The following is a 24,376-nucleotide window of genomic DNA, read 5'->3' as shown; positions in this document are numbered from 1 at the left end:
GCCACATAAAGCCTTCATATGGACAGCTACACTTTTTTATGCTGCCCAATTTTATTATTAAGATACAATTCACGTACCATAAATTCTATGGTATTAGGAATTATATCCTAATTTAAAAAGTGTACAATTCAGTGATTTTTAGTATATTTAATAGCTTGTCCCTCAACCTTGTGAGGATACAAAGAAAAGTCTGCAGCTCAGAAGAGGACCCTCACCCAACCATGCCGGCACCTTGAACTTGGACGTATGGCCTCCAGAACTGTGAGAAATAAATTTCAGCTGTTTATTAAAAAAAAAAAAAAAAAAAAAAGGTTGTGTGACCACCATCTAATTTGAGAACATTTCCATCACCCAAAAAAGAAACCCCATACCCACTGCCAACCACTCTCCCTTCCCTCTCCACCCAAACCTTGCAGCCACTAATCTACATTCTACCTCTATTGATATGCCTGTTCTGGACATTTCCTATAAATGGAACGCTACAAGATGTAACCTTTTGTGTCTGGCTTATTTCACTTAGCATAATGTTTCCAAGGTTTATCCATGTTGCAGCATGCATCAATACTTCATTCCTTTTTATGGCTGAATAATATCTGTATGGATGGATACAGATATGGATGGATACACTCTACATTTTAATCCATTCATCAGTTGATGGACGTATGGGTTGTTTCTACTTCTTGGCCATTATGAAGAACACTGCAATAGGCATTCAGGTACAAGTGTTTACCTGAACATATGTTTTCAATTCTCTTGAGTATATACCTAGGAGTGGAATTGTTGGGTCATAAGGTAACTCTATGTTTTAACTTTGTGAGGAACTGTCAAACTGTTTCCCAAAGAAATTGCACCATTTTTCATTCCTACTCTCAATTTATGAGGGTTCCAACTTCTCCATATCCTCACCAACACTTACTATTATCCATCTTTTTGATTAGAGCCACAGTGAGGGTAACATAATATTTTATTGTGTTGTCAGATTTTAACATCCAAATTTTTATAGGCCCTCAGAACCAGAATACAAATGCCAGATAGCAGGAAAAAATTCCAGATTACACCAAAGCAGTGTTCCCAAACTTCAGTCATTCAAGAACCACCTTAATGATTTTGTCAACTCTGAGTGCCATTTCTACTATTATGTACTTTATTTTTTAAAAAATCAATTCATTTTTAACATTATTTTTGAAAAAGTCTGTAAATCACTGCTATAAATTAGTATCACTTGACATAAACAGAAAGTATCATAAACATAAGTATAATGAAAACAAAGCAAAGTTATTAATGTCCTAGGGCCTGCTTCTTGATGTCAAAAGGGAAATCACAAGTGATAGGTGTTGAAGAAAGGCTAGCTACAAACACAGTCTTCCCTTGACCTAGGCAGGCAGTGTAAAATCATCTCTAATACTATCATGGGCTCCTCACTTTGGAAAACTCTGCTGTCATGTTTCAGGAAATACCTTTCCTGAAAGAGGTCAGCAAATGGGTTCCACTGAGACGATTATACTAGGGGAGGCGGCGGGGAGGGGTTTAAAGGACTGTTCCTTAACAGCTGTCATATTTTGGTAGCCCGTTACACTTTGCTAAAGGGTGTCCCTTCTCTGTGTTAACAAACTGCATTCAAATTTCCAAAAAGTTGGCCCATACTCTAGCTGCAAGCACCTGGCTCTCCAAGTTCCAACAAAAAACAACTTACAGAGCAAATGTACATAATACAAATTAAAATAAAGAGCACCTGCCCTTGAGCAGACAAGCCCAGACAACACGACCCGTAACGTGACGAAGTGCCTGGATGAGCCAGGCTGACAGCATTGGCCCCGAGTGTAATAAAAACACAACACCTTATTGTGCTCAAGTACATTCAGCCGCCCTCTCCCAGCCCGACACACACACTATTTACGCACAAGTGAGATAAAAACAGTCAGTGACAGCATATTTAGGCACCTCCAGGTTTGAAAACTAATTACCATCTGTCATCATCCAAGCTTCACAGAACACTAAATCTTACATTAAGAGAAAAAGAGTGAGTATTAAATCTGAAGGTTTCCCTTGCCTCCTTCCTTGGGCACTCGTACTCAGCCCTCAGATCTCAGCTCAAACATCCCTTTCACTGGGAACATTTCCCTGGCCTTCAACACTAAACCCCCTTGGCATGTATCTCCTAGCACCTTTGCTTTCCCCTCATAACACATCCCGCTTTAAAATGTAATATTTGCATGGCTGGTGTCTGTCTCCCCAGCAGGACAAGCTCTGTGAAGACGAAAACCAGGTTGGTTTTGTCCATCGTCATACCCTCGACAGCTAGGACGGTTCTTGGCACAAAGTAGGTATTCAAGAATCATCTGTTGAACTAATGAGTCCAAAGGATGTCAAAATTTTGTTACACAGTGTAAAACTTGGCTATGTTTATAAGGACCACCAAGAGTACATTTCAACAAGACCAAAGGGCACAGGGCAAGGGTTCTTCAACTTAAGAGTTCCCTGCGGGCTTCCCTGGTGGCGCAGTGGTTGGGAATCTGCCTGCTAATGCAGGGGACGCGGGTTCGAGCCCTGGTCTGGGAAGATCCCACATGCCACGGAGCAGCTGGGCCCGTGAGCCACAATTGCTGAGCCTGCGCGTCTGGAGCCTGTGCCCCGCAACGGGAGGGGCCGCGATAGAGAAAGGCCCGCGCACCGCGATGAAGAGCGGTCCCCGCACCGTGATGAAGAGTGGCCCCCGCTTGCCGCAACTGGAGAAAGCCCTTGCACGAACCGAAGACCCAACACAGCCAAAGATAAATAAATAAATAAATAAATAAATAAATAAATAAATAAATAAAATCCTTTAAAAAAAAAAAAAAAAAAAAGAGTTCCCTGCTACTGGACCTCAATCCAGTCCTTTCCATACAGTAGAAGCCTCCCTTTCTTCCATGTAACTTCCAAACAACGAAGTTAGGACTTGAGTCTGTCAATGAGCCTTTATGAGGGCCTGCTGGTCTGTCGGTGGAGGAGGAGTTGGTGACGAGGGAGGGAAAAAAAGGCAAGAAAACTAAAATTAACTGAGTGCTTACAATGTGTCACATACTCCTTCTTTACTCCACACAAAGAAAACCCTTTTTTATCACCATAATACAACGGTGACTTGTAAAATGTAGTAACATGCTCAAAGTCACACAGTTAGTAAATGGTCAAAAAGAAGCAAGTGTCTGGTTCTTTGTGAGCTGAAGAAGTTACACAAGTGCCAGATAGATGATGCGAGTTGAGATAGGCCTAAAAGAACAGACAAAAGTGAGCTGAAAGAGGCAGGGGAGGGCAGAATTCAACTGCTTACAAGAGCTGATGTTTATGGACCCTTTTTCATGTGCCGGGCACAGGACTAAAGCACTTGACACACATTACTTCATTGATTCTTCGTATAAACTTTATGAGGTGGCGTTACTATTATCCCCATTTTGTAGAGGAAATCTGTGGCTTCAGAGAAGTGACCCAACCAAGGTGAAATAGTGGGTAAACGTCTGAGATATGAACCCATATCATATGGGTTGTATGAGTTCATATCAGACCACCGACCCCTTCCTGAACTTCCCTCCATGATGCTGGGAGAGAATGGCGTGAACTAGGGCCCAGAGAAGGAATGAGGAAATTATGCAGAGAACGCATTCAGTGGTGTCTACGGTATGTCAGGACAAGACACGGAACGTGGTGAGCAGTGATAAATCACGTGGCCCCTGCTCTCTAGGAGTTTATATGGATGGAAGACAATGAAGACACATAGGTCTTAAGAGTGTAGGCTCTGAGGACTTCCCCGGTGGACCAGGGGTTAGGACTCCAAGCTTCCACTGCAGGGGGCGCAGGTTCGATCCTTAGTCGGGGAACTAAGATCCCGCATGCCACCTGGTGCAAAAAAACAAAAATAAAAGAGTGATCCCAGACTGCCTGGGTTCAAACACTGATTAACTGTGCAACGTTGGGGGCTGAAATAAAGAAAATGGTCTAATATAAATAAAGTCCTTAACACATACCTGGCACACAAGCAGCATAAATAAATGTGTCTGTTATTACTCTAAGAACTAATGAAAAGCAAGGTTAGATGGAAAAGGTACGGCCAAATCAAAAGATTATGGAAGGACAGAGGTGTTCAGTGGTATCTAAAGAATGTGCAAGCTGGACAGGGCTGACCAAAGTCAGAAAGCTGCTGAGCAATCCATTGATGACATGATGTGAGCCCCCCGGAGACGGAGACGATAACATCGCAAGAGAAAGAAACGGACAGGATCAGATGACGGACTAGACATGTCACATGAAAGGCAAAAATTAACCAAAGACGACACCAAGGGTTTGAGCTGGGTTAACTGTAAGAATTCAAACTCTGACCAGATAGAAACAGCAACAGGGAAGGGCAAGCAATTAAGATCCGAAAAGGGAGAGGAGAAGCGTAGGAAGAAGATGAGGTAACGCATTTCCTCCTGCACCTGCTGAGTTGAACTGTACCTCTAATTGAGTCAGTAAGTGGACACAGCCTGTGGGCATCAGGAGGCCACAGCTCAAGGCCCTGAGGAAGGGCTGGCCCAAGGAAACTACCAATGACCGAGCACACGCTATGTTTATATAGTGCATGGTCAGATATAACTCTCATGTATTCTTCCGAGGAGTCCACAGATCGGTCTTACCATCTCCCTTCCTTTTAGGAGGAAGTTGATGTAACAGGGACTAAGAAAGCTGCTGAGGATGACACAACTAGAAAGTGGTGGAACTGGTCTTGAGACCAGTTCATCCAACTCCAGCACCCATTGTCTTCCCACTGGGAGGCTCAGAGAGAGAAGTCTTCTTTTTGGGAAGAGAGCAGAACAGAGTTATAACACACACCTGGCCTTTCGGCACCACCCTCCCCCCATCCCAGGCAGTCTTCTCCTCTTGGCCAGCCTTCTCTCCCCTTCTGTAATTCAGCAATCGTACTCATTCGTCAAGATCCAACAGTACCCCTCCCACACTCCAGGCGGTTTTCACGAACCACCCTCCTCCCCACGTGGACGTGATCACCTACCCCAACTCCTGTAGCCCTTGCTGTCCACCCCGCTCTCCTGGCATGTGAGGACAAGCTTTAACTTGTCGATGCTGATCTGGCCACGATGTACCACCCCACGGACGGACGCGGCTGATTCTGCTGCTGGGCCTTCCCCGGGGCTGCTCCCTGCCCCTCGGCTCCGTCTCGGTTGCCTGTATTCTCAGTCAAAGGTCAACCTTCTGGAGAAAGGACTCTTGTTCAGCCCTGGACTTTCTAGGGGTGTACTACGCTGCTGCGTCCCCTGACAAAATCCAAGTACTGTAGTTGTTTCTCTTCCACTACTTCCTCTTCCAAACTAGGGTTTAAATTTCTAGGAAGAAGGCACTCCCTGTGTTGTTCACAGCGCCTTACATATGATAGATGCCCAGTAAGTAATCAAAGATGATAACAAACAACCTTTAGTACAGGAACACCTCCAGTGACCCCACCTCATACACCTTGGACCCAAAGGGAAGAGAGGAGGCCTCTGGACACACACTAAAGAGGCTTGGGGATTTTTCTTTCGCTTCGCAAACCCAGCATCGTTGACAGCAGAAGGGGTGATATTATAATCTTTTTGTTTTCAGATACGGATAGCTTAATGTTAGGAAGACTTGAAAAATATTAAATGAGTCCTCTTTCTTTGAAATGTTAAAGATATAATAAAGCCTGTGCAATAAAATCCATTCACTTGACTTACACAGGCCTTCTCAGCCTCCCCCAAGGCCTATTTCCTCTCATTTTACAAAGCGAGTAAGCTATCTTGTTTCCTAGGCTTCAAGAGACAAGTTGAGTAAATTCAAGACAGGCACACGTGGGTATGCTGCTAGAAGCACCCACCACCTAAAAACCAAGGGCAGTAATGTTGAAAACATGGCATTCTGGGGTCACTTGGCAAGACACTCACAAGTGCCAATATACATTATCACATACTTCAATCATTGTGCAAAATTCTTTCTTTCCCAAGAAAGGAATGTTGAATTCACTCTGCTTATGAGCACAAGAAAGTATATAATTTTAGAAAGATTTCCATCCAAAATTGAAGAGAAAAATTTTAAATATCCAGGTCTTAAAGTGATGAAGTTCAGTTACCAGGAAAAGTTATATATGGGGAACAGTTCATTCCCTCATCAAGCCCAGTCAACAGGATGATACATCATATCAATTCTCTCAAAAGAACTGCAGAATGTCCACTTTCTTATCTTTTTTATTTTTAACTTTCCAGACAACCTAACTGCACGACCCAAACAGCTATGAGATCAGCCATCTTGAAACTATTAAACTTATTTTTACGTAAAGAATCCATTTTATATCAAAGCATTCAATGTATTGCAAAGAAAGATAATTCATTAAGATTTCTCAAATCTATCATGGAAGTATCAATAAATGAAGAAAATGATTATCACGTATGACATCGTGACATCTACTAGAATGCCTGGGCAGCTACTGGGTTTGTAGAAAAGGGAAAAAAAATTCTCGGAGCTTCTCTGTAATGTTTAGCAAAGTTTCCAAACATCTGCCATAAAATGAGATTGATACTGGCTATTGATAATTAACCAGGTCGGCAAAGCTGGGCACCATCCAAGGTAGCCAAAGAGTAAGATCAGTAACCTCCTTCCTTCTCTTGCCCTCCGTATGCACCAAAGAGCTCCCTTCCTAAGACCTGTCATCGGCTCTGTGTGACACTCACATTGCTCTTCCTAACACCCCAATGTACTCATGTGACCCCACCTCCACTCCCACCCCTATTTAGCATCGTCAATGGTTCCCCAGCACTCAGAGGATGAAGCCAAACTCTATAACATCACTGATGCCAGGCACCGGGGACATAGCCATCCACCCAGAAGAAAGTCCCTGCTCTCCTGGGGTCTTCATTCTAACAATGGGGCACAGGCAATAAACTCACAAGCCTAAAACAGGTCAGGGTAAGTGCTAGGAAGAAGGCTAAAGCAGGGAAAGGAAATAAGAATGATACTAGTCAGAAAAGGCCTCTCACATGAGGGGAGCAAAGTCCTGAAGGCGACAGCATGACCCTACGACCTGCAGAGGCCTCCGGAAGTTGGCCCTGGGCTTCCTGGCCACGCTCCTCCCCTGCTTTCTCCCTCCTGCATGCGACTACTGGGGCCTCCCTGGGCTGGGATTCCTTCTCCCAACACCCTGCTGTTTCATAGATTTGAGCCTCTGCATTTGCTCTTCTTCTGCCTGCAATGCCTACCACACTCCTATCTGATCCGGCAAATTCCTCCTGATCTTTCAAGATTCACTTGAAGCTTCTCTTCCTTTATGAGGCCGTCTCTGGACACCAGCCACCCAGCTCCTCCCACCCTAGCAAAGTTCATCACCCCCTCCTTCCTGCCATCTGGACCAGGTATTTTGACTCATGTCTCTGGCTCCTGAGTAAAAGGGAGCTACTTAAAGGCCAGAGGGTGACACTCATCCCTGTATCCCCAGCACCTGGTCCTTCAAGACAGCTGTACCTTAAGGACTCAGGTAATGAATGAAATAAATGTATGTCCTCTTTTTACAATTCCATCTTTGAAAAGATCTGCCCGTGGGGAAAGCATAAACCCATGAATACCCTTTTATTTAAAACTCTCTTTGTAAAACTGACTTGTTTTTTTTCCCGAAAGCTGCACGTTTTAAGTCTTTTTGGGTTTTTCGTCCCATAAAATGATCTTGACACCTAGCCATGCGTCATGGCACATGAAGCAGCTCTAACTCTGCAGTTGGAAAAACATTACACTGTGAAGGAAGAGCCCCTATCTGCCAAGACACTTTACAAGGATTGCCAACGATGCAGTGAGAATGTGGTGTTGGACCCAATGAAAGCAGCTAATCCTCTCTTTTATAGCCTGGGATCCTTCTCACAAAACTTTCTTTTTTAGGAGGATAAATTGTTCAAAAATGGGGAGGAACACACACTCTTTTTTTTTTTTTTTGGTTCTTCTTTTTGTACAATTAAACTCCGGACCTTTAACGACTCGGCCTACACCTTCCCCATCCTCACGGTACCCAAGCAGTTGAGGAGAAGGAAAAAAAAAAAGAAGGAGAGCAGGACACAAGACCTATGGGTCTTGATAAAGAAGACAAATTCAGGGTAAAAAAACTCTTCGTTCAGTGAAAATTCCTCTACCCTATTTTAGTTTCCATTTGGTTTTTAGGGTTGGGCAAATCAAAGTTGTAGAAAGGAGAGCCTCCTGCTTCAGCGTAAGGATGCTGGATTCAGAGCCAGATCTCACGAGGACCAGCCTAAGCCACACGGCCAGCTGTACCGCTCAAGCCCCGAGTGGAGCTCTGCAACTGAAGACCCTTTAAAAATAACAAAGGAAAACAACTCAGCGGCTCCATCCCAACTCAAGCACAAAAGAAAGAGGGGGAAGAAATCGTTTCCATATTTCACATAAACACAGATCTTACTGTGGCGGTGAGGAATGCATGAGTCAAACCAGGGCTGACAGCGATCACCACACAAATTGAGCCCCCTGCTAAAGATTAATACGGAGATGTACAACCCACAGCTACAGCAGAGACCATCCCTATTGTGAAAAGTTTGTGTTTACGTATTTCAAAATGGCTTTGCAAAAACTGAAGTGTCCTTTTCTGTGGAATTCTAACTTCTTCAGTCTAGGGCAAGCACCTGGAAGAGACTTTCAAATGTAAAACTTGTGCCAAAGTAATTTGAGATTTTGTACATGCAACTCACTGTAACTCTATATTGTTGGTTCCCCCAGCCCCCAGACTCCTTCACACTGTGGTTAAAACTAGTTCTGCCCTTGAACCGATCTGGGGTTTACTGCACTGCAGAGGTCAGGGTGTGGGAGGGACGGAGGCAAATCGATGGCAGAATGGCTGCAACTCCAGAAGGGTAATTTTTGGAGAAGTCAACTTTCTTTTTGTTGACTGTCAACAAAAGAAAGTTATCCCTGGTGAATGAGAACCAAGCACCAGAATTTCGTGACAGAGAATACGAAAGAAAAAGAAAAAGAAAGAAATCACCCAAGCACCATTTCCTAGGCCTTTCTGTAGTCCCTAACATGGGCTGGGCACTCACTCCCAGGGTCTGATTAATTCTCTGAAGGACCACATGATGGATTATGATCCCCGTTTGGCAGATGAGGAAGCAAGCTCTGAAGGGCTTAATGTGTAAGGTTATCCCACCAGAGAAAGCACTGGAGTGAAAACTCCGCACAGGCTTCTCTGCTCCGCCCCAGGCTGGCTCCACCTTCTCCCTACAGCAGGTGACAGCATGTGAAGCTCCCTTCCGGCAGTGTGTCCTCCCCAGGCAAGTAATGCTCTCGAGTGGGGGAGGGTCTCAAGAGCAGGATGGATACAGGGAAACAGAGCTGTTTACCTGACTGGTCCTCTGTGTGATCAAACTGGCTGATGTTTAAGTGATGCTTAAGTGAAGGAAGGCAGTGGGTGAAAAAAAAAAAACAAATGTGTAAGCCTGTCCCTATTAGCCACTGTGACATGACACCACGGACCTGGAAAGAGCAATTTCACAGCCAACAGAAGAAATACCACGTTCCCAACCTCTTAATCTCCCACAAACCCCAACTTCCTTGAAAACCAGATCAAAATAGTTCACTGCACGTGTGCCGTTTTATCTAGAGATTACGATTTCTTTATAAAGCCACGACATGGCCACACATCGTAGAGAAATTTGAAGGTCATTTTGATGCTTATTTGATAACAGTTCGTTCCGGTAAAAGATCTGAGGAACTTTCCCATGAAAGTCTATCTCTCCTCTAGAATTTCCCTCTTTAAGGCAGCAACTGGCCACGTGAAATATAAGAGACCCGATGCCTTCAAGAGAAGAGATGAGGAAAATAGGCACCCATTGCCATGTGTCCTCTATAATTACATCAGCTTTTTGGATTTTGTGATTTTATACATGCCTGCGTTGTTATTTTTAAAAGAGGCCTGATGACCAGATTCTGGCCACTTTCAAAGCACTGGAGAAAAAGAATGACAGCAGGTGGTTGGCAAATTGTCAAGCCAAGAAGGCGTCTTCCCCTTTTGTCTAAACAACGTGTACCGAGGTCGTAACGACGGCATTCCAACAGCTCCTGGGACAACTGCTGTTGCGCTCTGGGGAGCTGCCACAAATGCCCGTGGTCTGTTTGGGGCTGGCAAGCTCAAATGTACAATTTTAGCAAGATGTCACCAACCGCTTCCCGTGTCAGCAGCCCATGAATGTATCAAAACAATGACCTGTCCCGTTTCCCCTTCCAAAGGGTGTTGTTCCCCCTCATCAATTCCGGGTCCCACTTCTCTGGGTTAAAATTCAAAGTCCGCTTGTCCTTTGGGTCAACTTCTCTTAAACAAGCTTTGCAGGTTTATGAAGCAAGCTTCGGAGAAAGATTCAAGTCCCACATTCTCCTGATGCCTCAGTCGGAGATCTCAAAGATTATATATCAGGCCACCTCTCACTTTAATATGATTCTGGCAAGAAAAGACTAAAGGTGTGCTTGAAGCAGAGCCGGTGTCACAGTAATAAACTCTCAGAGCAAGAGATCAGTTCTCTCTTGTCAGGCTGATCCAAGATATTTTGCCAGGTGCCAGCCAGTCTGCCGTAAAACATCCTGAATCCTTGTTCGGCACCCATGTGGGTAAACCATCACACCCTCCTGTTCCTAAGAGGCACCCATATTTCCATACAGCCATTCCTACATTACTGACAAAGTTAATTAAGTTTGATTGTATAAAAAATTACTTCTGCAATGGTTGAGGATTATCTAAATAGAGTGATGTGGGAAGACCCTTAAGACAGTATGAAACGTAAAAAGAAACTTTGGATCGGATTCAAGCTACATGTGAATCCATTTATGTAAATGAAAATAAGTATACATTAATCTGTATAAACATGTATGCAAATGTCCAGGAAGGATTCTGGAAGGTGCTCACACTCAACTCTGAAAAAAAGTGAAGGGTTTAGCAGGAAATTCGGGGGTTTTTTTTTAATTATCTATTTTTTTAAAATTATCTACTCTAGATAACTTTCTTGTAATACTTTACAGGAAAGTATTTCTGTATGATTGGACAAATAAAAATAAAATCTGCAGGCAACAGAAAGACAATGGGGGGGGAGAGGTAAATATATGAAAACAAACCACATTCCACAGCTCCCAGTGTTTAATCAGAGAGGACTTTCCATTAATATTCTCGTGATTACCACGTTGCTCCATGAGGCTGCATTTCTGGCTGCCACGTTAGGAGCAGCTGTTTCCTATCATTCATTATCTGTTTCCTCCAAGGCCATGAAAACTGAAAGGCAGTTGTGTCTGGTTCCAGAAGCTGAACATGTAAACCTGCATCCACCCCTTCACCCCAATGACACCATGGAGGACGGGCAGGAAGGCGCCGGACAGAACCTGTTGCCTTTATATTTCTGAGTCCAAAGCAAAGCACTATTCCTAAACTTTCTTCCCTGATCACACCTGAGTCACAGAGCCTCCAGGCACCTGGCAGTCCACACTCGTCACCGCCTCTCCACGCCATACCTATTCAAAGACATTTCATGTTCTTTAGCCCGAAAGAAAACAGAGGATCACTGATGAACTTTCAACACCTCTCTCCATTCTGAAACAGGTTGGAGCAGGTGAACGATGTGAGTACAACCTGTAGGCATCTGCAGGGGGCCATGATCCTACCACCAAGTTCACCCTCCAGCACTGCCAATGGACTGGTTTTTAGTTTCCCAAATCTCTTCACCTAGAGGAATCCATCTGCAACCCCAGTCTGGCTGGCAAATTCCCCTTTATCCTTTAAAACCCTCTGCAAACTTCCCCCGTAAACTACATGCACACACACACACACACACATAATGCATTCTATGCTCCTCTGAACGGCTCCTAGACCTGTAAACACGTCCATCATCGAATGCACCACACAGTATGGTATCATAATCAGTGTTGCCACCTACCTCCCTGCTAGACGGAAAGCGCCTCCCCACTGGACCCCCAGAAGCCAACACTGAGTCTGCGTCACAGACGGTTAACCAGGCTCACTGCCCTGGATGGAAGTACCGACGGGCAAGTGATGCCCCACACTACTGCTGGTGGGCGGGACCTACAAGGCCATAAGTCTTATAGGATTTGGGGGTAGAGGGCAATTCGGGTAAGGTTGGGAAAATAGTATATTCAGAAACATCCAGAACTGCGAGTCTGGAGAATTCCATTCTAGTCTGGGTCCTGCCATTACATCTTAGCCATGGAACTCTCTGGGCCACAGTTTCTTTAGCGTTAAACTGAAACAATTTATTCACTCCAAAGAACACGTATTTGGACTGCGTGACCTACGGCTATCACCAACCCTCAAGATTAGATAGTTAGCGATGGGAAAAAAACGTGGAAATCAGAGTGTTGGAACCACGGCCCTAGGAAAAATGCCCTTTCCTTTCCCAACAGAAGTCAAGAAACACCCCAATTTTCCCAATACACAGCCCGTCTTCCCGTTCACAGACCGAAACAAGATGAACATCTTAGCATTTCCAAACACGTAATAATAGTCCTTCACTAGAAAGATCCTCCTGGTCTCCCTTATCTCAAACCTAATATGATTTTCCCCTACACCTTCCTCCAAACAAAATGAAGAAAAAATATGAAAATAAAAATAAATCGCTAATATCTTAATTGCGGCAAAGTCCTCTGTTGCAATTTTAAGCAGCAAAGGACACTGACTGTGAACCCTGGGTCTTTAAGGCTTGTAAACGGATGGTAATGTAACCACCCAGGCCTGGGGGCTGCTCCCGGCCTCACTGCTTCAGGCCCCTGCACGGGGGATTTGTAGCTTGAGTCGTCACCCCTGCTTTCCTCGAGAGCAAAACTGCAGGTCCCCTGAAGACAGTGCAGCCGATTAACACAGATTTTCACTCTCTCTTTATGGGATTTTCGGTGGATTTTTTTTCAACTTTTGAACTCAGTGAACACTGTATAGCACAGGAAACTATACTCATTATTCTGTAATAACCTATAAGGGAAAAGAATCTGAAAAAGAATATATATATATATAAAACTGAATCTCTTTGCTGTACACCTGAAACTAACACAACACTGTAAATCAACTATACTTCAATTTTAAAAATAAATAATCTTTTTTAAAAATTCAGTGTATAAGCTAAAAATGGATAGCGTCTAAAATATGCTGCACATTAATTCATTAACAATGGATTGCATCTCCCTACACAGAGTTCTGAAGCTGTAATGGGGGAGGGAGGGGGGAGTAGTATAGGTAGCTTACAAACACATATTTTTAAAGCAATAACAAATAGAAACTAATCAAGCAAATATATTAAGTTGGAAACTGATCTAGAAGAAATCATGTGACAGTTTCTCAAGGGGGAAAAGGGCCTTCTCTGGCTAATAGAGATTAATCTAGTTTTAAGACAATTTGTCTACATTCAACACTGCTGAAATCCTGTTCCGGAAGCAGGTACACATGGACTAAAATATAAAAATACTTATACCCTCAGCTCAAGGACGTCTTACAAAAAGTACTCCATCTATAGATAAGCAAGTCAGGTAAACTCTGAAGCTCTTTCTTTCACTCCCTATGCCTCCCAGAGAAACATCAGGGATGAGTCTTGCCCGTAAGCCCGGGTCTGCTCTAGCACTAACAGCAAGCTCCACATCACTCCAGATGCCTACCTGCAAAGGTGCCTCTTTGAGACCTGTGGGGACCATTCTGTCTCCCTTTGCACGTGTAACCCTAAATAAAAGTCCTTTGAGAAGTTTGCAACTTTCTGCGGTTTTGAAACTGAGGGCATCAACTCTGGTGACTAAAGAACAGAAGTAATCACCATCCTGACAGCTATTCCCACAGTGCTTACAGGAGCACATCTTACGAAATAACTTCTTGGCTCCCAAGAAGAAATCGGGCTGGTTTCCTTAATTGGACTTGGTGAGACAGACTGCCTTCCATCGGGGGCTAATGGGCCAGTTGATCACAGAAGACGATTACTCAGAGGAACATACACTACACCAGGGACACACCCAGAGATCACCGTCACACCCACCGGTTATCAAATGCCACAGCAAGGCAGGAAATGGAGTAAGCCGGGGACATCAATTGTGATAAAACAGGAAATACAGACTTGAAGGGCCTGACTTTGGCGACAGCCTTCCCTCTGACTTTCAGTGACTGTATTCTACAGATTACTATTAGCAGCTGTCAAGCCTCAGAACACTACATTAGCGGAATAACCAGGGAGAGAAATTTGAGAAATCATCCATATCTTGCAATTTAAGAGGTATAATTGGCACCTCCCCTTTTTAATGCCATGTGATGTCGACACACTCCGCAAAGGGTATGTGATCCAATCTTTCTCTTCACCATTCTTCTCACTGAGTTGTAACTTACCATCTGTAAAAGGCAGCGTATGTGTTCATTTCGAAACTATTCTGTCAGAAATGTGAAAAATCTTCCCCAGGATATCCCTGTAACGTATGCAACAAAACAACGGCTAGAGTTTTTTTCGGCACTTACTATATGCTATACAGTTTATTGTACCATTTATTGTGGTAAATGCTTCACCTGCATTATCTCACTGAATCCTCAACATAAACCCTCAAAGTTTAGTAACGGCATGACCCCAAATTTAAAAATAAGCTAGTTGACTAAGCAATGCATAGAAACTGGCCAACATCACACATCTAGTAAGTGATTGGTAAAGGATCCAAACGTAAGCAGCCAGCCCTGGTCTTAACCACCATGTACTACTGTAGCAGCCACAGATGTTTTTAGAATGAGGAATGGCCCAAACACAAACAGACAAATTTAGACAACCGTAACAAACAGAAAACAGAGAGACTATGAATGGATACATGAATACCTTTTCTCTCCAGGCAAAATCCTTAAGAGTAAAACAGTTATTCCTCTATTGCAGGCAATTAACTACAGGCATCCAAAGCAGACACATTCCATTGAGAGCCATGATTTTTAAAAACTAATTCCAACTTTGTTAGGGAGACTCCCAGGTTTTACCTTCTCCCCCATCAAGTGTTGACCAAAGGCCTTTATTGCACGAGCCCTGATTTGGGCAGATAAACAGACACCATCCCTGACCACCTCAAGTGCAAATGTTAATCCTGTCACTGGGCTTTGGAATGAAAATGTTTGTTTGGTTTTTTTTAAAGAGGAAAAGAATGTTAACTGCATGGAACAAAAAAAACAAAACAAAACAACTCTACTCCTTACATCTCACTGCAACAATATGTTACTTTCATTAGATTGTACCTTTGGATCTATAAAAAGCAAACAAAACCAACAATTATAATAAAAAGATCTATAATATGAAGTCTGCTTTTATAAGAAAAAATCTTATAATGTTTTTAGAACATTATAGTCATTATAGTTACCACCAAGGATGAAAATTACCTACCTTAACCCACAAAACTGTTTTTAGATCTTCTGGTGACAATTTAGTCATTATAAGCAACTGATTTCACTACACGTATCACTTCCAGAAAGTCCACCACAACCACATTTAATAAGATCGCTTCCTCTTACCTCCTCAATGGTCTCCCTGAATTCCTACGGTTGCTTCTAGGCATTTATACTTTTCTTTTTTTGTTGTTATTAGTTAGTCTTAAATGTTTCTTTTCTCCCTGATTCATTAGAACATGATTTTAGGAGATGCAATTTCTACAGCTGAGCTGGAACATTACATATTATCTAACATTAAGTTAGTTTTCAAATCAGCAAATAGGAAAAAGGTACCAATATGCATGCTACCTTCATAAGATATTTTTTAATTTTTATTTTGTATTGGAGTAGAGTTGATTAACAATGTTGTGTTAGTTTTAGGTGTACAGCAAAGTGGATTCAATTATACATATGCAAGTATCTATTCTTTTTCAAATTCTTTTCCCATTTAGGTTATTACAGAATATTGAGCAGAGTTCCTATGCTATACAGTAGTTAATAAAATACTTTTGCAATGTCCATTCTAGGGCTTTTTTAAAAAAGATGAGGGAGAAACAGAAACACCCTCAGTGATGCAAGAAGAAGTTACCAAACAGAATTTCAAATTGCTACAATATACAGAGAAAGGTGTTAAATTGATTAAAGTAATAGCTATAAATATCCTCCAAGGGATCACATACTCAGAAATCATGGGGAAGGAGCGAGGCGGAAATAGAAGCAGAAAAACTGGCTGTTTTTTTTAAGTGGTAACTACTAAAAAGTAAAAATTTACCTTGTTAAATTATTTTTAAAACCACATTCCCCTGAACTGTCACTGTGGACGGCTGAAGATGGAAGCTTTCCCAGAACTGAGTATATGTTTAACCCTGGGAATGACGTGGCAATGGCAACCGCCCACAACAATCTGGGAAACAATGCAGAGCAAGAGAAAGCGCAACCACACCCTGCAGAGGTGGGTCCTCATTTTTTTTTTTTCATCCTATCATAATCTAGCCCCATTAGTTTTAAGTATAATCTGTGTGTTCTTCCAGAGTTCAAGACCTCAGAAATGAATACCCATGCGGCTGCTTCTGGATCTGGTAGAGCCAGTATGATTCCTCTGGGCCTGGGTCTGAAACGCTCAGAGTATATATTTTTAAGACTTCGGTACACCATGCACCAAGCTAAAAGTGGACATGGGAGTAGGGGGCAGTGTTTCTTACATGCTCCAGCATCCTTCTGGGGTGGCAAGAGTGGGGAGACTTCCAAACACTTGGATTGGGACTTCCCTGGTGGTCCAGTGATTAAAACTCTGGGCATCCACTGCAGGGGGTGGGGCACAGGTTCGACCCCTGATGGGGGAGCTAAGAGCCCACACACAGGTGTGGCCAAAAACACAAACAAATGCTTGCGCGCTATTTCTGACCACTTCTAGAGCATACATTCCTACAAATGCTCTGCTATTGCTTTGGCTCAACCACTAGAGTGAAGAATCTGAACATATAAAGGCTACATTATATGCGGAGCTAGGAGCGATGGTTAATCACTGATCAGTCACGGGCAGCAGACTGCAGGTGCTAACACACAGGACACCCACAGCTCCAGGTGTGACCTGCAGGCCACACCCCCTCAGCCCTCACCTCCCACAGCAGCCTCCTCTGCAGACTCCTTTCCTCGCCGGTCCTCACCGCCTTCTCCCTCTCCCACACGCACTGCCTGGCAGCCCAAACTCCTATCTCTTTTTTCACTCTAGTCAATGTTTTAGTAGTTCCTCCTTTTTTCAATGAAGAGGTTTTATGTTTCCTTATGCTATAAAAGTCCAGTCAATTTCACACTTCACAGATCAAAGGAAATAAATACCCAGGAAGTCAAGTTAAGTTTTGCACAGAGCCTTTAACTGGTTTTTCTCCTTGAGATTCAGGGGCTTCCCCTACAGTAGAAGGACCAGTTCACTCCAGGTCTAAAACCCAGTAGACTGCCATGTTCCTTAAGAGAAAGGCAAGTGCCTCCCTAACAGAATCCTGAATCAAATAACATTTAGGAGCCCGAAAAAATTCATACACATATGTGTATAGTTCTATATATGTGTGTGAGGATAGATAGATAAATAGATATAGATATTTATATATGTATTACATACGTATAAACACACACACACACACACACACACACACACGCACGCACTTCCTCCACAAAGAAAGGCCAAAGACATGAAGTCCTCCACTGGCCTCCACCTACTAAGACGCATAAACAGGGCCTTGGTGATATAGCCCACCTCCCCACACACCACCCCTCCAGGTTCACCTCTCTCCACCCCACCTCAGGACAGAGCCAGCACAATCAAGTTCTTTCAGTTGTGAGTAAATGCCTTATCTCTCTTGCCTCCCAGTTTTCTCCCAAATCTTTTCTTTCCCCTCCTCTAGGCCTGACTACCCCTGCTCATCCTACAGGTCTGGATTTGGATGTGGCTTCCTCCAAGAAGCCCTCCGTGCTGTGCCTGTTCAAACTCTGAGTGAATTACTTTTCTGCTGACATACCTGTGGGCTTGCCTGTGTTCTCCACTCAATGGAAGGTACCAAAGACAGGGACCCTGTCCACTTCACTGTACCTAGTAGAGACATTACACATGATAGGTGCTCTATATATGTTTGATGACTTATATTTAAAGTTAGTTAATCTCTATTTGCACCAATTTTCCTGCCAACAAATGGCTTCCACCTCTGGGCTGTACTAGACATTATTTATACAAAATTTCAAGGCATTCAGAATATTTCAGATAAATCCTACAATATATGAAGGTAAATCAAAAGCAACAAGGTATTCTTCCAAGGTTTTGGGTCCGTCCATAACAAATCTTTTCTACCTAAATGGTTAAACTATGGAATAATAAAGAACCCAGGTAGAGAGGCATTTACTCTCATTTCCAAAAAAAAAAAAATTGTGGGAAAACTTGGAGTAGAGAGAGAGTTTCTGTGGAATAACTCTTCTCTATAGAAGCCACTAGTACATAGTCATTCAATGAATGAATAGCTCTGTTAGTATTAAAGTAAGAGACTGCATAATCTATGGTGTTCTGTTACCCACTTCAGGGAGGGCGGAACAGGTCCCAATTCATCAAACATCTACTTTACCAAACAGTCATCTATTCCAAAAGATGGTTACAGATTTTAAAGACTTCAAATAAAATGCATTCCATGCTTAAGTCATACTGAGACTATGCTGTGTTCATTCAGGAAGATGCTTTAACACAGCGTGATCTCTCGGGACGTCGATGCCTCTTCTCCCATTTGCCCTTGAATTTACTCAGACGTTTGCACCCATCAACCCACCAAAACTAACTTTCAAGTTCAATGTCCTCCACACACTAAATACACTGGTCAATTCTCAGTCTCTTGCACCCATCAACCCACCAAAACTAACTTTCAAGTCCAATGTCCTCCACACACTAAATACACTGGTCAATTCTCAGTCTCCCCTTATTAGCCTACCAGCAGTACCGGGCCCAGTTGACCACTCTTTCCTTCTGGGAGCACTTTCCTCACTGGCTTCAGGACACCACCCTTCCCGAGATTTCCTGTACTTACTGGCAGCAACTTGCTGGTTGCTCAACCCCCAGACTTGTAAGGGTGGGAACGCCCTAGATCTCTTCTCTCCCCTTGTCTCCCTCTGCCCACTCATTGGGTGATATCATCCAGTCTCAGAGATTTAATACCACGTATATACCCCAATGGCCACCAAATTTCTATCTAGTCCCCAACTCCCCCATTAAGGCAGGCACACATCTCTACTTCACTTGGCGAACTAACAAGCACGGATGTTTCGAACCCAAATACGCCCTTCACCGTCTCCTCCCACACTCTTCCAGCTCTCTGCGGACGGCAACTCTAAACTTCCAATTCCCCAGACCAAAGACGCCACGGGTATCCTCTCACACCACCACCCGATCTCTGGGTAAATCCCACTGGCCTTTCGGAACACCCAGAACATGGCCGCCTCTCGTGATGGTGACCACAGCTGCCACCTGGTCCAAGCGTCATCTTTCAGATGGTTATTGCCCCAGTAACTTAACTGGCTCCCTGATTCCACCCTTGCTAACTTCTGTCTACTCAACACAGCAACCACTGTAATCTTAAAATGTAAATCTGATATCACTCCTTGGCTCCAAAGCCTCCAATGCCTCCCCAAACACCAAATTAAAGCCAAAACATACATAACGGTCTCTAAGGCTCTGCACCATCTGGCCTCCCCCTCCCCTGATCTCATCTCCTGCTGCTCTGCCCTCAGCTCCCTCTGTTCCAGCCACGCTGGTCTCCCTGCTCCCTCCACGTGTCAGGCTCTGGCCTGTCTCAGGCCATTTGCACTTACTGTTCCCTCTGCCAAGGACATCCCTCCGCCTGTTAGCCGAGTGCCCACTGAAAGCTTTCCCCCAGCCATCCCAGTTAACACTGCATCCCCACTTTCCTCCTGCATCCACCTATGGCTCTTGCCTGCAACATGTACCACACCCATGTGCTACGAGTTTTACTTACTGTGTGTCAACCCCCACTAGAATGTCAGATCCGGGAAGACAGGAACTACTTACCGTCTCTTCTACTCACTGCTGTATCCTCAGCTCTCTCGGAACAGCTCCTGGTACAGGGTCAGCACTCAATAAGCACTGCTGAATGAATGCATGGTCACTAGCTACTTTCATCAGACTTAGTGGAAGTGTCAGTTAACAGGGCACTCTAGTTAGCAGACGAAAAGTTAAATGCAAAGAGTTAGTTCTATTTCTCCTAATGTGACCTGGCGCACTACTTCATCCAAAACTTCGTTTCCCGAATTAACGTGAAAGACAAGCGCATCATTTCAGAATACCAGGTTGTGCAGTTAGTATTACTTTAAAAATCACAGACGAGAAACGAGCAAAAAAAAATTTTCTTTTTTTGGCCGCGCCGTGCAGCATGCAAGATTTTAGTTCCCCAACCAGGGACTGAACCCGTGCCCCCCTGCAGCGGAAGCGAGGAGTCTTACCCACTGGACCACCAAGGAAGTCCCAGAAATGAGCAAATTTTAATGGAAACGTCAGCTGTGCAGAATACCGGGGAGATGTTATAAGAAAAATCATGTATTGTTTTATAGCTGATCCTATTAAGTAAAGAATCTGTTCATTTTACCTGAAACTCACAGAAGAAATCACATCTACTTCTAAGGGTTGGATGGGCCAATGACGAACAAGAAAACGGGCCCCATCATGCCTATGAAGGACGGACCTGCCACCCCCTTGAGCGGCACGCCCTGGAAGAGCCCTCCACACCCTTGGCTCTCTCCCAGCCGGTACGGGTACGACCCAAAGGAGGCACTGATCTCAGGGAACCGGCTCCCCGTCCCACACAGCAAGTGCAGCCAGAACTGCTGATCTCACTAAGCACTGGACAAGACTGCAGGGATTACTCTACGATGCATTTAGCATTTATCAGCACTGACTTTATATCTCCATTGACAAGCTTCCTGCAGGACCCTAATCTTCTCTACTTCACTAGGTGTTCTATGTCTTAGACGGCGATGTACAGAAATAATTCAGGGTGCCACATTCATGTATATTGCATCATTTCACACTCAAGTTGGAGGACCTAAATTTCAGCTAACACTCTCCTATTTTAACACATTCCATGTGCCAAGCTGCATGATATTTCCACCTCATTAAAACATGAGACAATCAGAGTGCTGCAGTGAGAGAGGGCACTGAGTTTTCTGAAGTATTTGAATCATGCAAGATGCTGGTAGCATGCAAGATGTCTCCTCTACAAACTAGAACGGCTTTTGAGGTTGCTACCCGTAAGGTGTGCTCACTCTCGAACCTGCAAAGCAGCTCTTCCCGGAATTCAGCACACTTCAATGGTACTGCCATGCTAAGGCACTGAGGCACAAAGCGTGGACATGAAAGTCCCCTTCTCTCCACTCTCACATGCAGACCCTGCCAAGGCTTCTGGAACACTCATGGGCGGTGCTTCTCTCGGCAGCCCTGCCCCCTCTCTCTCTCTCTCTCTCAAGGCCCCTGTTCTTACTCAGGCCTCTTCAACTCTCTCCAGGAGACCACCCCAAACGCCTCCCAGAGCTGGTCTCTCAGATTCCAATCACTCCTGCCTGCAAAGCCCTCCCTACATCCCACAGTTCTGCCAGCAACACGCCTCCTTTCAAACCCCTCTATCATTTCTCCATCATCCACTGAATTAAGTACAAACTTCCTAAAAGTCAGTGGCTCTCAAACTGCGGTCCACAGAACACCTGAAAAAGATTCACGGGCTGCCTGCTAAGCACCCAGCAACCAGGGCGTCACCTACGCCCACACCTACGGCAGCAGGCTCTGGGGAGTTAGGGCCGGGAATCATTTGACCCTTATTAGTGAGTGACTCTCAGGCCCACTAAAATCTAAGTGCCAACACCCTACGTCTTGCATTCAAGCATCATGGCTGGACACATCTGGCTGTGCTGGATTAACACATATCAAACCAACCCATAAGACTAAAAATGAAATTTTTTAAAAGATGGGCTAGCAGTTGGAAGGTAAGAGAGAGCCGCTAAGGCTGCCAAACTTAAGGGTTCAAGATCCTGGAGAGAAAGACAGGAAAGTGAGTCCCACATTCTCTCCCACGTGGCCCTTTATGGCCTTTCTGAGTCCCCAGCAGCCTAAGGATGAGGCCAAGCAGAAAGGAGCCCTGGCTCTGAATATAGTAGGAAAATCATCTGATTACCCTAGAATGTACAAACAAGAGAACAATAACCATCTCTAATTCTATCATCCATAGAGAACCAATGTTGGCATTATAATATATTTCCTTCTAGTCTTTGTACATATATATTCATACAATCTCGGAAATTTAACTTAGGCAAAACTAGAACTTGAAAACATTGACTATCCAAAAGTGCATAATCCCTATTAAGTATATTTTTAAATCCCTTTTCTTCCATTTCCAGTCACCCTATCAAATATTAAAAAGAGAAAAAATATAGATACAGTATTCCCTACAATTATTTTTATCGAGTGGTAAAATTACAGGTTAAATTCAAGTAGAGCAATTCAGACCATACTGTTAATAACATCAGTGCTCTCCTCTTGCCCTCAAAACTTACTATCAGGACGAACTTACGTCGGTGCCTACCCAAGAGCAGCCAGGTAAGGTCAGGTTCTAGAATCAAACGTTTCTTGACTCAAACCCCATCTACTGTGTACACAACCTCAGAGGGGTCAGGGCCTGGCCTCCTTAACTCTGAAATGAAGACGATAAAAGTGCTGCCGTCAAACAAGTATTGTGAGAACTAAACGAGATAATTCACGAAAAGCCATAGCAAGGGCCGAGCACGTAAGAAATCTCAGTAAATGTCACCTGTTAACTGCTGCCTCCCTCACCAAGGCGTGTGCTTCTTCATGACAGGCTTTGCTTACATCTAATTCATCGTTTTGCTCCTAGCATGAAGCAGAGGAACTGGTACTAAAAAGGAAATCTATATATTTTTTCATTTTAAGTTTTTAAAGGGAATAAATGGTTGAAAGAAATGCCTCATGAAGGTTTAACAAAATATCATCCATAATGAAAATACGTGTGTGTATATATATGTAAATATAGTCTGTATACTTATATGTGTGTATGTGTATATAGACACACATATGGACTGTTCACTTACAAAACAAGCCGAAAAGTTAAAACGTTCTGAAATTTTTTTTAAGTTATTTGTTTGTTTATTTATTTATTTATTTATTTATTTTTGGCTGCGTTGGGTCTTCATTGCTGCGTGCGGGCTTTCTCTACTTGCGTGAGCAGGGGCTACTCTTCATTGTGGTGCACGGGCTTCTCACTGCGATGGCTTCTCTTGTTGAGGAGCATGGGCTCTAGGTGCACAGGCTTCAGTAGTTATGGCACGTGGGCTCAGTAGTTGTGGCTCACGGGCTTAGTTGCTCTGCGGCATGTGGGATCTTCCAGGGCCAGGGCTCGAACCCATGTCTCCTGCATTGGCAGGAGGATTCTTAACCACTGCGCCACCAGGGAAGCCCAACATTCTGAGATTTTTATTGAGAAGTTTTGCAGATTGTATCCTGGGTTCAGTACCACTCCAGTTTAAGTACTAAAACTAGTGCTTTTCCTGTTTGTTTTGTCTCCCAATTCAGAGCACCAGGAAGATAGAAAGACCTTGAGTAAACTGATAACTTACTATTTCAAACAGGACCCCACAAGCCAGCACGGAAGTTAGGAGCACATACCTTTTTTCCAAGGTATATGCTTTATCTTATACATAGAATCTTTCTGTACAAACAGAAACAGTTCCTGTCAGGGACCAGTACCACACAGCCAGTGAGTGGCAAAGTAAACTCACTCAGAAGAAGCCAAATTCTTGCTTCTACACTGAAGAGTAACTACTCAATGGCCTGCTGGGTTCATCAAGGCATCGGTATTTCTGGCTTAACAATACCTGTAGGGAGTTACATGTTACAATTTTAGAAATAAGGTAATTAGTTAAGTAGTAAAATGAAATTATAGGTTAACAAACAGATTTACTAAATAATTAATGAGTTGCTCTACGGCTACTTGTATTCACATATTATACATCTGTTTCTCACTAAGACAAACCTGACCACAGCTGTCCACAGAGGGAATCAACACACTAGACCACAGATATGTTATGCTTGGCCTATACCAAAAAAAAACTGTTGACAGATTTCTAAAAACTGGAAAATGTCACAAAGAAATACAGACACCCAACTTCATTTGAAAACAACAAGAACAACAACAAAGAAGCATAAGATTCTAGAAACTGGAGGTCCATAGTCAGCAGAAACTGAGCAGCCCATGTATCTTTGGGTTTGCCACAGTCTCCACCACTCCCTACTGCCTCAGTTGCCCCTACATTTCAATTTCTGACATTGCCTCCTGGTCCCTGTAGGTGTCTAAGTTTGCAACTCTTGTTGCAAGTCTC

The 24,376-nt window shown here is 43.7% G+C and overlaps 1 protein-coding gene across 3 annotated transcripts in view; it reads right to left on the bottom strand.

Annotated features, from left to right (window-relative positions):
* The window catches only part of CNKSR3 (CNKSR family member 3), a 101,110-nt gene that overhangs the window by 63,961 nt on the left and 12,773 nt on the right, over nucleotides 1-24,376 (bottom strand). The window contains exon 1 of one of the 3 annotated variants that reach the window (XM_007186132.2): nucleotides 20,007-20,086. The exons of the other annotated variants lie outside the window; for them this stretch is intronic. The gene's annotated coding sequence lies outside the window, so the exon portion shown is untranslated. Of the gene's footprint in view, nucleotides 1-20,006; nucleotides 20,087-24,376 lie in introns of those variants that run through there. 3 annotated transcript variants of the gene reach the window in all.

Source organism: Balaenoptera acutorostrata, chromosome 14 (genome assembly GCF_949987535.1).
Source record: "Balaenoptera acutorostrata chromosome 14, mBalAcu1.1, whole genome shotgun sequence".
Taxonomy (NCBI): domain Eukaryota; kingdom Metazoa; phylum Chordata; class Mammalia; order Artiodactyla; family Balaenopteridae; genus Balaenoptera; species Balaenoptera acutorostrata.
The sequence above is the reverse complement of the archived record's forward strand: the minus strand, read 5'-3'. Positions and strand labels throughout refer to the sequence as shown.